Consider the following 14,243-nt stretch of genomic DNA (forward strand, 5'->3'; position numbering starts at 1 on the left):
TTGGTCGTTTACTTTTTTCTCTATCGCTAACGTCATCATATAATAATTTGTTATATACATTTTTTTTTTTGAGAAATTGATCGAAACTAATCGTTAAACTGTCTTAGGGATCGACAGACGGTAACGCGTGAGGTCGAAAGCCTCGAATTATATACAGTGAAAATCGTACGAGTTTTTCCCCCTGTATAACGCACCTGTTTCTCTCAAGCCATTGACATTCGACAAAAAAAAAAAAAAAAAAAAATTATAAACAACCTTGAATTGGCCACCGGCCTTTGGCGAAACCTATTCAATCGAAGAAATCTCGTCACCAATTATCGATAGTGATTACACATAAACGACACACCATATATATTTGTAATAATTATACTGTACGCACGATTTTATTCAATTTTAGTCAACAACCGGATCAAGTGCTTCGACATGGCTTAATAATCAATATACGAATACAATAAGACAAACTCTACGATAATATATACGTGCACGTCCTACCATTTTTCGCGCCGAAAATCGTTCCACAATCACGTGAATAACACAATCATTTCCAAACGGCATACCGTCGTGTCGTGCGTGTACGTGCGTATATAGTGCACACACACCACATTGTTTTAAGTTAAAATACGTGGAGAACGAAAGAAAAGAAAAATCGCGGCCGTGGGGACGTTTACCAATAGGTCAAGGTGGATCGAGACATGAATTCGTAATTCGTTCTCGTTATAGTAATAGTATAATGCATCAATAGTTCAATAATCTGAACGGCCGTATATTATATGCGCGCGGTGCAAACGATACGATAATGATTTAAAATTATATTATTCACCCGATTTCTTTTCTACGGTGCACGTGTAGACCATCGTATATGCTCGGTACGTGCATAAATATGTACAATAATATGACGTGTTGTGGCGTCGGGTAGAACCTATTTAAGTGACTTAAACGAACCAGCACGGAGAGTGAAAAAGAACATTGCAATAATGTACGTACATAATCATGCCACCAGTCGTTCCTGTCCGGAGGTTGTGTACGATAAAATTCGGGTATTATATTGTAACTCTTATCCATTGAAAACGGTAAACAATAGTAATTTCGCACAAAGTTGTCTGATCGGGTCATCAGCATTCGTAGTACACATAATGTACCTACTGCAGCAGTATGACACGCGTTATATTTTATATTGTAAAACTATTGTTATACCGTTGCCAATTCAATGCGTTTGAACACCACCGAAATTGCGATAGTTGGTATCTTAACGATTTTTCAAAACGGCAACTTAGGATCACACGTACATCGCGTAAACAATTTAGTTGCTGTATTGTTCGTACGGTGTACATTATGCACACGCAGCGCAAACGATTAGATATATCGCGAGACCTATAAAACACGTGTAAACGTATGATCCGTCCTAATTCGTTCGATTTTAATGCCCTCAAGTCGATCGTATTATGTGTATATATTGTACACATCACAAAGAGTGAAGATATATTCCGACGGAAGTACTCGCGTGAAAAATCTCTTTCAAAAATAAAAAATGAAAAAACTACCGTACATGTTATTCGCCACAGTGTGTTGCGCATGTATAATATTATCATTACTCCGCGTATAGAAGGAAAACAAAAACGAAAACAATGGGCGTTTAATTATAATTTCATAAACCTTTTAATCGTACCGATAGAGGCGCACTGCGGCACATACTCCGCTCAACAGTACTCGTGTGAACACATCGCGTCATTTGCGAAACACAATACGCACCATTATCTGTACGGCCTTAATGCGGTCTACGTAAACACTACTACCGTTCGCTATAAATCGCGCGAAATGTAAAACAAGTACACGGAATAATGTACATTGTTTTTTGGAATGTTATACAATATGTATGTCGGAGGCGCTTGGTCCCTCAACAAATAGTTGAAGAATTAAATTGTTATGCAACTGAATGCCAATAATTACGGGCCTGGCAAATAGTAAAAATCGAAATATTTTTATAATATTCGACACTTTGATTTTCTTATTCATTATTTATTTTAATTTTGATTTCATAAAACACTCGTAATCCAAAAACATGTAAATAAAAAAAACATAGGTTTTCAGTACTTTCTTTTTTCGCCTTTTTTTGAAAACCAAAGGAACCTACGTGATTTGGTTACACGAGGACTTAATTTTTATCGAACACCGGATAAACGACAGTACAAATATTCACGATAACAAGAAAATATCGTATTGAATGTTTAAAAAAATGTTCTTTAATTATTATTATCATTATTCGGCTCCATCTTGATGGGCCATTGGGTTTAATATCCGGGCGGATGGTAAAATTGGGTACAAATAAATGCTCGTTGACTATTCGCCCGGACATGAGTTTAGTAAAAAAAATGCCCGCAACGCGTGCGCACATAAAATGTCGGAGCCGCACTGGCCGAAGGGGGGGGGGACGTTTACCGAAAAGCGAGAAAAATTCACCCGACGGAACATATTGAGTATAGTTTCTATTTGATCGCTACGGGCGCGGGCGAAGAAAGTAACAACCCGAGCCGGACGGACGGGCGCACCACACGGCGCGGTGGCGGTGACATTTGCCTGAAAGGCGGCCAAAAACCGTTGCGCGCTGAATTTATAATGTTTTCACGAACTCTGAGCCAACACGAGAATCACACGGTACCTCCTGGTGCACGTACCGGTGCAGACGCATTTGCCGGACGGGTAACGTCAATGGATTTGTTAAAATTTACACCGGTGCGCGCACACGTGTACAAGAGTGGTGTGGCGTGTCGAGTTCGCCCGAGGACGTGTACGGCACGTATATCGCGTACAGGCGCATATCATCCGAAATGGAATATTCATACGATACCCGTTGTCCGCTGTTATTTTAATTTCATACGCGCGCACGCACCTATTCGACAAATATCGTTATGGATCGTTATCGTAAGGAATTCTTATCGACCGAACACGTCAATTAACATGTACGAGTGTACAGTGGCGTATATTGGGGTAAGGGCTAGTGGGCTACAGACCCCCCCCCCCCGAAATGTTTTAAAAAACTTAAAAAATATTTTAAACGTATGTTACATTTTAATGTTGCTTTATGCTTATTTAGAATTTGCGTCCAACGTGTCAAATCTTTTTGGAACATTCTGTAAACGAGATGTAGATGATAAGTAACTACTGTGTCTTGTTAGTAATTCTTAGATAACAGTGGTAATTTAACTATGTCCATAGTAGCCCTCCCGAAAATATTTTCTGTATACGCCACTGCGAATATATATATATATATAATTTGTACGAATAGGCAGTTAATAACGAGTTTCGAATATCACGAAAACAATCGATTGCTGTTGGCGATATTTTATTGTATATTATAAGTTTCGTCGAACCGAAAACGTCGTGAAAGCATTCAAATGCAACAAACGCTGAGCTCCGTATAATAACGAAGCTCGTCCGTGGAATATAATTTGACCAAAACATAATCAAAATGTATTTATATACTTTAGCAGTCCAGCTGCTGTTCTGTTCACCACGTACACATTTGTAAAATAATCGAATTCAGATCATTTAAAGGATCCAGCTTAGATTACAATTTTCTGATCAACAAAATGCTCGTTTTCTCGATTTATATATGTAAATAGGTTAGTTTCCACATAATATCCAACGTGGTTTCGAAATGAATTTTCACCACTAGTATCGGATAATGTAGGATTAGAGTTGTGCAATTGCATTAACTTGAAAACTTGATGACAATATAAACACCGCGTTTGATAATTGTTTACTGTGACACACAAGTACACAATAATACGTCGTTATAACGAAATTAGGAATAATTTGTACACGATTGTCCTGTACACAAAAATATAATGTATTCATTACTATATATCATGTTTGCGTTAAATTTACGACTGATAATTGAATGGTTTATTAATAAGAAAAGAAAATTTTGTCTTTTAAACAATTTTAATATATAAATACATACGCAGTAAATGTACTGAAGGTTGTACAATTTATTTTTGGTACCGCGTGTATAACTTAAGTTGTACACCTAATTTCGTGCTGAATTTTACGCATTTTAATATAACGCATTAGTTATTTTTTTTTTAATTTTAAAATGTAAAACGTAAAACGTCTAAATCCGTTTACCTATAAACTTCCTCTGTGTTTGCGATAGGGTGTACGTTAGGTATAAGGATGCATCTTATTCGCAATGATGATGATATTCGTGAAAAATTTACTGACGTTTTGAAGGGCGCCGCCGTGATAAACGTGTAAATATCGAAACGCGAGTTTATCGCGATTCCTATCGAGTGACCCCCCAGTATCCATCGACCTTAACCTCTATGAATCTGCGCGTGAACACCATAATCCCATTTCGACGGGTAATAACACGGTTGAAACATGATTTTATTTTTACCACTCTGAACGTACAAAATAAAAATAAAACTAGTGAAAAAAAATTCGGACTGAAGATGAGAACAAAAAAAATGTCGACCCGAAGGTCTTCCTCTTTTAAATTAACAAAAATAATAATAATAATAATAATAAATATTTTGCCAAACACGATTCACGTAATATATTATAAACAGAAAGAATACTGCATAAAATGTAACTACATGTATACTTAATCAGTATATATATATATATATATATATAAATTTAAATTATGTTTAATATTTTACATTTTAATAACCCAATGGATATATATACACATATAGGTACATTATTGTGAATCAATATTTATAGTGACTAGTTTTAGGAAGAAATAATCGTTGAATTACATGCATCTATGTACTAATATTATATGTATTTAACAGAAACACATATATACATAATTATAGAAATACAATATATTATGTTATAAGTTGTTTTTGAAGATAATAATTATTAGATAATTTTCCTCCCTCCATATTTTTAGACGCAATATCGTCGAAAACCACCCAGACTCGTTATAAGTATGTAAAATAAACGATAATTATTCGACCGGTTTGTCTGTAACACAGCGGTTCTCAAACTGTCCATGGGTTCCGAATGGGACACAATTGAATTAAATCGAAAAATATTATTATTTGTTACATAATATGTAATTGCTTATTGATATTTATAATATTATTATTAGAGTTAGGATGTTGACAACCTAAAAAACACAAAAAATGCCCTAATAACTTCAAAAAATTACCTTAAAAATTATCTAAAAAACTAATTAAGTGAAAAATTTATTTATAAATAATAATTTTTATTAGAGATACGTGTGTGAAAATGAATGTAATAGTAATTTAAATTATGAATTATAAATTATAATATTAAAAAACAATAGTATACATTTACATTTTAAGCATTATATAAAATTATTAATTATTAAACTTGTTTCCAAACTTGGGTTTAATATTTGCTCTAAAATCTAAAATTTGATAAAAATGTCTCACATAGTACAAAAACTACAAAAAATGTCCTAAAAGATGAAAAAATGACTTAAAAATATTGGAAAAAGACGTAAAAAACAAAAAATGCAAAATAAAATAAGAATATTCTACATCGAAGGAGCAGGAGAAAAAATTTTAGCAAGGAAAGCATTGTATAGAATCGAAAGAAAAATTTTTAGTCATCAACATAATAACTCTAATTATTATAAATACATACGTATAGGAGTCATAAAGAAAAAAATTAAAGAGTCGATTATCGATACATCATCTTTTGTGAATCGGAGTTTTCGGAGCTCCGTGGATTTTCTTTCTTGCATTTTAATAGGCCTCCGCAAACAAAAAGATTTGAGAACCGTAGACGTATACGTATAATAAATATAATATAATGTTTCCTTGCGCACCCCGCTACAATACAATAATTGCCGGACAAAAAGTTGCCGACACGATAATGGTAAAATTATTTTTCATATTATACACATAAAGGTTATACCATTATTATAGACACACACACACACACACACGTTGGTCGACAGCCAATCAGTCTCGGCCGAGATATTATAATGAACGCTCGATCGTACTATGTACATACATGCATTTACACATACGCGTTCGTCGTACATCGTTTACGAACTATTAAAAATTATTAATAGGTAAAACGCACATACGTTTTATCTGTACATTGTAATGCTACCACACGACGGCGAGTAATGGATAATAATATAAATTACAACGCGAAAAAAAATTAAATAAAAAAATTAAAAACCGATTGATTCGACTGACACAAACCTATGTTATGTAAGTATGCGAATCCGACAGTGTATGATTTGTGTGTTACTTGGCACCTGGAAACTGGTAGTAATTTGTTTTCTTTTGCACGCATATAATAAATATTATTCACACGGCTACGGTGACAATTAACTGTCAAGTTTTATCATAGCCGTCTCGATAAAAGCAATTCCACGTAAACATAAAATTTAAATTGTATTTCGTTCCATAATGTATATTATAAATATTGTATTATTAATATGTTTCCGTCTAATACATAACCGATGTATAAGATAAACGAAAGAATCCGTCTGTTCGATTTATGAATAATACACGATATACTTTCGAAAATTGTTTCAATCGAAACGCGACATCGTTTATGCGAGCTTTTTCTCAATATACGAGTAAAAATAACATATAACTCGTAGTTTTAACATTGTTTGTGCAGATAATTTCCGTGATTACCCGAATATTCAAAAGCGTGTTTCGTCGTAAACTTTTTCATTGCATTGCCCGGGATACTAGGAATAAATTTCAAATAAAAAAAATGTCCGTTCCAATTACCTGGTTAAACCCTTGAAACCTGTTATTTTGTATACAGTTTGTGCCCTTCCAAGACACGGATTGCTTGATTTTGACAATGCTATTCGACGTGTGTACTCCAGTCGATTACTCTCGCACCACTCGAGCGCCGAACAGTTTGTCGCGTGGTGCACGTGTGCGCGTTTACATTTTTTTTTTTGTAGATACACGCAGCGGTCTCGGCGAGAAAAATAAAATATTAATGTTAAAGCCTGTCTTCGTAGTCCTCGTCGCCCTCGCAATGAAGTCCGAATCGTTTAGGCGTACAAGAAAATTACGACCCAAATTACATCCCCGAGATGCGTAATGACATTGGTCATGTCGTCATCTATGAGCGGCAACTGATGGCACATTGTTGTTCGTCTATAGATCTCGAAATATTATTATAAATGACTTCGGTACATCTTATATATATTCATATGCCGTTGTTGCGTAACGCCTAACAAACGACTCGACATTTTTAACGCGCTATGTTCGCTTGAACTCCGGAGTAGTCAATAACATAACAGTATACATCATTCCGAAAAGCAAGTGTTGAAATGGTTTACGATAATATGGTCATCGAGGTTTACAAGGAATAATCAAGTGTGACATGTTATTACAATTATCATCATAAAGTTGTTCGTTACAAGATGTGAACTCGGTACGAGCAAGTACATTTTAACGATATTTCAGGTTCTGCGTGAATCATGGAATGTATTTTCTAAACGTCTTTACCGCACAGTTTAATACTTGAAAACGAGTAAACTGAAAAAAACATTTAAAAACGTCTCCCCCCCCCCAATAAAAATAGGTAGCTTTTATGCAAATACCCATTAAGTTTATACTACATATATCATTACTCTTTAAACTATAGGAATATATCAACGTGATCAAATTGTTATTACGGTCGGGCAAGTGTGATACTTATTTTTTACTATTTACCTGATAAAACAAATACTATATTTCTTTGGTATATATACATTTTATTACAATTTCGTAGTAAAAAATCAATGAATTTGTAAATTATAAATAATAAATCAATCATCGAAACGTCGTATTAACGAATTTTGTTTTTTTTTCAGAATACCGGAAGTGCTTTTACAACAGCTGTTTCAGTAAGTCTCGTGCTTCATAATATTATATCAATAACAATAATATCATGAGATGTATAATAAGACGCACGACAGTACCATGAAATTGTATTGTACTGGACGTACGTTTTATAATAGTATAATGTTCGTAAGCCAATGCAAATGACTGAGCGCATCATAAATATTTTCAGTCACAAAAAACCTGTACGTATACTGGGGACGATATTATTGTGTACGTTATGATGCAGTGCATTATCGTATATGTACCACAAGGCGTGTAACGTGACATTATAAATCGATATTTAGGCCGCAGATATCGATTTATTTATTATTATTATTTTATTATTTTTTATCTTTTTCACGCACACACACATTGCACTCGCGTTATCGAATGCGGCAACTCAATTATTCCCTGGATCGTCATCGGTCTTAATACAATAATGATAATATAATAAATATGAAATAAACGAGAGCGTGGGCCACATATTATAAACTTATGAAATTATCGACGACGGGTTGTTGAACCTCGCTCAGTAGTCGCTTCTTCTCTCCGTCGTCTCCCGACACTCAGCAGCACAACACACACACACACACACACACACACACACACACACACACATATACTCTTACATTGTACACGTATACATAGACCTGATGCACACAAAGCGTTTGTGTTCGCAATTATTACAATGGAGTACCGTAATTCCAATAAATCTTTATACGTACACGTATCGTATAAATGTGATAAAATCAAATACATAAACACTTATACTTTATACTATTAGATGTACAGATAAATGCAGAAGGGGATACTTTGAAAAGCCTTGAACACCGTTAGTTTAGATTATCGTGTTTCGGGTGGTATTGGACGCGTTTGGAAGTCGGATGGTAATATATTGATGTCCCTCCGCGATGGTTCATCACAACCCAACAATTTGTTCGATTTGACGTCAACATGAATGAACCACGGACTGATGCAAAAGTAGTAAATTACATTTTTAGCGAAAATCACCCTGAGAACTTTTCCGCGTTTTTTCGAACACTTTAAATGATTATAGGGTAAAAGCTACATAAAAAATAAATAACTCTTATCATTCCAACCCAAAATAGAGCTATTTCCAATTTTTATTGAAGTATGAGTTCTCAAATGCATGTACCTCGTTAAAAATAACAATATAACTGGTGCTCTAGTATGTACGTATGTATGTATCTCGTAGAACACGGACATGTATCTAGATTAGTATATGTACGTGTTTAAATTTTTTTTTACATTTTTTTTTTCTTTTCTTCTCCGTTTTCCACCCAACCGGGCTGTACGTGTGTATTTCCAAAACATGTATTTGCGTCTCCTTATATTAATCGTACGAGTTAAGTTTAAAGTATCTATATCACAACCACGAGTGAGCGCGCATGTGATTTAATAAAAAAAAAGGTTGATGAAAAAATCCTCTGTTTTTGGGCATTTATAAAAATCTCTTTTTTTCCTTCTCTATCCATACACAGAGTTGTTCAATTGCGTACCAACGGTCTGCCGATATATATCTTATACGGTCAGTGCATAATATCGCTGGCAGATAGAGTCGCGCGAATATATTTTCTTCTGCATTCTGTCGGCGGTTAACTTTCCGCACGAGCCCCTTACACAATGTATATTAACGATATTATGCATTTTATACTCCGCACGTGTCGTACATGCGTGCTCCTTAGAATTTTTTTTTTCATTTTTGAAAATATTCTTTTCGCATGCACATTAAGTATAACGCGAGCGTGTGTGTGTCTGTGTGTGCGTACATTACGTATAATCCGTATAAACAGCTCACACACATGGTATAATATATGCGCAACAATAGAAACGGCGGCGGCCGAGATATTTATTATAGGGCTAATGAGAGTGTTGTGTGTAAGCTCGAACCTTTATATTCAGTAAATATCTCTAGAAAATGAAATAATGACTCACAACAACGCGCTCGTCACATACAGAAATAAAATGCATTTTTTTTTTGTTTTTTTTTTCTTAAAAGCATTTTCCCGTCAACATTAAGTTGTTGTTGTGTGCATAATATAATGATGTCCTCATGTCTTCGTGTGGCAAGGTTACCATCACCGCGTAGCTCATAGTTAATAATAAAAATAATTGTACGAGTGCGAAGAACATTAGTATAATTGATTCGTCGAGAAATACTCATGTGGAAATGTACGCAATCATACGTAAAAACCCGTTTTTTAAGAAAAAGTTGCGGAATATAACTGTCAATCTTGAATAATACCTCTCACCTTCTTCTGCGCAAAAACAGAGCACAATCGTATTTGTGCTTTTCGAATACTTACCATCGGTAAAAATGCAATACTATCAACCGCGTACTTTGGTATAAACGACGATATTTTGTACGGAATTCAATTGTTTCTTAATATAATATGCAATGTTCCCATTGGTCGTCATTCGTGTAATAACATAGCGATTGATATTTTCAATTACACCACGAATGATTTCTGACGAATGTTATCGACTCTGACACGCGCACCGTGTTTATACGCGTAATACAACGCGACAATACGAGTATAATAATTATTATTTTATTCTTTGCTTCCCTACGGGTCTGTAGCGTTAATATCATGTATTTACATGGATTTGGCCATCTAGGTATGCAGTGTTGTATACATGGCTGTTAGCTGAAATTTTTAAGGTGAAAGCATATTTTTATTTTGACACTTTACGACCAGATGATCTAATGCAATATCATTTAGTTGTACAAATAACGTTTCGCGCTATACGATGCTATATAATAACCAGCTGACCCGAAGTTTTGAACGACGAAAACAAAAAGTCAAAAACCATATTATTAGCCATTAGTGCGTCATTGTAATTACCTTTCAAATGTGTTTTGTTGAGAAATCGATCGAATTATGAGTGTAAACTAATGATCGCTCGACAAGCATGCACAAGCATACACAACTATATGTAAAACTTGTAATAAATAATGATAATAATACTTATGATAAAAAAAAAAAATCGATATTCAAATAGAAACTTATTGATGCCGATCCTGTTTGTGTAATCATTTATAAAGAAATGTATTGAAGTTATATAAATACATACATGAACGCTGTCTTGCGAATCGCCTTTGCATTGTATGTGCAAGCTAACGTAATTTTACGTGCATAATACTAGTATATTATTTGTCTAATGATGTTACAGCCCGCGAGCCGAGTAATTTTTTAATTATTATCGTTCATCGGATACACATAATCGTCACGTACACACAAGCAAATAGACGAAATTTTGTTTTTGCGATCGAAGTTTTTAAAAAAAAATCATTCTGTCAACGAAAAATTTGAATAAATGAATAAATAATTATCAGTACAACGTATCATATACATTTAAATTAGAAATAGCTTTTAATTTTATTTACCGTTTGAATTAAAAATATTTGACATACATTTAAATCGTAAAAAATTGAGATTTATGTACGGAAACATTTTCGGGAGCGCTACACGCCCATGGACCCCCTGTCCTACCCGCTGCGTACGTTTTCAGCCGATTCGTTTTCTATTACATTCGGTGTTCACGTCACTGCGAGTCGAGGAATTCGCAGTTATAATACTACGCAGACGCATTACGCTGCGGTCGCGTATCGGTTTTCATAAAAATGCGTTACTACAATGTGCCCGTCCCCGAGGAAACAAATCCTGTAACTCGAATCACAAACCGCAACAAGGTCGCAAACGCGTTACGCCGGCAAACGGTTTAGGCCGTAGCCGCAAGTGTTCACAATATGCGCGTAGGTATCACGTAGGTCATACGCGTATGCTATGATTAACCACGGTCGCGGTATCCCCTGGGCGACATACGATGTATCCGTAACGGTAAACTGCAGCTTTGGGCGACCGCCGGCCACCAAATCGGTCACATGGGTGTATAACGTGTATGCCTGTGCACTGCCTCGCATCATGGTGTTCGAGTGCACGTCATTCACGGTTCGTGTTTTCTTCGGATCCGTAAGCGGAGCAGACGCACACTAAGACCGGTGGCGATCGCGCGCGCGATATACTACGAGTGGTGGTCATTATACCACGTCCAGCTGAGCTCGTAACGTTTTCCGCACAACATTATCATATTGTATTACGTATACATGTAACGTTAATCGTGTAATATCACGTCCAAGGGCGTACCCAATGGGTGAGGGGGTTGGGTTTCGGGTACGGACACCCCCCCCATTAAAATTTCTACATACTCGACGATTTAATAGTAAATAGTACAATAATAGGGTGTAGTATATTTTGATTTCCCATTATCTTCAATATACAAAGTTTATAGATTATATATTATACCTATAATGTATAAACTGTACTGTAGTAATTAACAGTAATTTGTTGGTATTGAGTTAAACTATATTTATAATTAGTGAACAGATAAAATAAAAATGTTGGACCCCCCCCCCCCATAAAAAATTCCTGGGTACACTCCTGATCACGTCTCGTCTTGACCGTGTCTGGGCATGCGTCCGCGAACGACCAAAATCCAATTTCATTTCAGTCGTGTGTGCATTATTCGTATTCGTTCCAGTACTACTATCATGCACGCGCGTGTACAAAACAATAATAATAAAAATAAATGTATGTATAAATATTTAATAACCACTACGACTGATGTACACCAACATAGGTACAATCGGACATAGTATTGGAGAAAAAAATTGTGTCACCAATTTACCGTATGTACTTATAAGGATAAATATTGATTTCGAACGCCGAATTAAGATTTCAAAGACGTATTGTCAATGATTCAATTATTATACCTACTCTCTTGAATTTCAAAACCCTCATTTATCCTGTCCTATATGAGTAACTGTATGCATGGTACACCGAACTTTGTTTTTAATACTGAGTGGTGTTCAAATTTTACAATAAAGCTTCATGATATTAAACCGAATACAATTTACGAACCAATGTGTAAAAGTACGAAACTTTTATCGAATTAATTTTTCAAATTTTAATATTTCATCATAAGATCGAATTATAGACATTATAATAGTGATTCATTATCTATTATTATTATTATTATTTTCTATTATTGAGGCATATATGAGACTAACCGATCATAAAAGACGTTTGCGTTGTACGTCGAATTGCAGAAAACTCATATTTACCAAATGCACGTTATCGCGAATATGAAGTCCAGTGGCGTAGTTACGGGGAGGGTGTAAAGGTTTTCCACCCCCCCCACACATATTTTTTTTTTAATGATATTTGATTATTATTTATTAATATTTACAGATTATATTAAAATATTTTGATTTTACTATGACTAGGTTTATATTAAAAATTGAGTAACAAAATAATTTTCATTAAATATGGGACATAATAATAATACCATTTTAAATGTAATATTATTACATATGACCTCGTTTTAAGATATACTAAGAACACTTAAAAACTTACTCTTAAACACCCCCCTCCCCCAGAAAAAAATTGTATCTACACCACTAGTGAAGTCATATCCTGTTGATTTCCAAGAAATGATAAATAATTAAATTATAAATCGTAACACATATTAAAATATGTACTAAAATATACAAATAAAAATCTCATATTAAATTTTGCTAGAGGTCACGTGTAATAATTAATTCAGTCTAGTGCAAACTCATATTCTTGCAGTGATTACCCATGCAAATCGATAGTAGTTCGTCATGAAATTAGTTTTTATTTGCATAATTATCCAATTTTCCGTTAATGGTGTACGTATGGCGTAACAAATTTAGGTAAAAATAAATCGGAAAAAATTATCGTTGATCATATTATATCCATACAATTATTCATCATAAAATTTATATACGGTGTACCAAATATGTAATATTATAACCAAGAAGGGAAAGACAAATTTAAAACGAAATGTAAATTTAAGTCATGGAAACCGAACCACTAACGTTTCGCTGTAGTTTTTCAATCTTATTTTTATTTTAGATAACGTAATTTTATTATTATATCAACTTTATCGGGGAACAATGAACGCATCTTCTAGTACATTACTTGTACATGCTATATCGGCTACCTTTTGATATTATACAATACAATTATAATATAAATATAAATAATATAAATGTATAACAATTCGCGTGATTGCGAGTTTTAAACGAGAAAAACGTCGGTCGTTCATCACGTTATGCGGTGGTGGACTCTGTCCGTCGTAATATTATTGTCTGTGTACTTTAATCGGACACCTGTATCTAACTCTTCGATATTCTCACGGACGCTAAAAAGCGCGGTACGTGACGTACATATGTAAAAAACGACATACCTAAATGAATGAAAAAGAAAATTACAAACAAATCGGTATAATGTATTATTTCATTAAATACACGTCGTCGTCATACAGCGGCAAGTAAAAGAATTTAACATTCAGCCCACGCCATTCATTCATCGC

General features: G+C 34.5%; 1 protein-coding gene across 3 annotated transcripts in view; it reads left to right on the plus strand.

The window, feature by feature from the left end:
* The window catches only part of LOC112692707 (putative uncharacterized protein DDB_G0282133), a 60,126-nt gene that overhangs the window by 15,404 nt on the left and 30,479 nt on the right, over positions 1–14,243 (plus strand). For all 3 annotated transcript variants that reach the window (XM_025567455.1, XM_025567457.1, XM_025567456.1), the window contains exon 2: positions 7,814–7,846. The gene's annotated coding sequence lies outside the window, so the exon portion shown is untranslated. The remainder of the gene's footprint in view (positions 1–7,813; positions 7,847–14,243) is intronic.

This window comes from Sipha flava, unplaced genomic scaffold, assembly GCF_003268045.1.
Source record: "Sipha flava isolate LNK unplaced genomic scaffold, YSA_version1 76_pilon_pilon, whole genome shotgun sequence".
NCBI classification, from domain to species: Eukaryota; Metazoa; Arthropoda; class Insecta; order Hemiptera; family Aphididae; genus Sipha; species Sipha flava.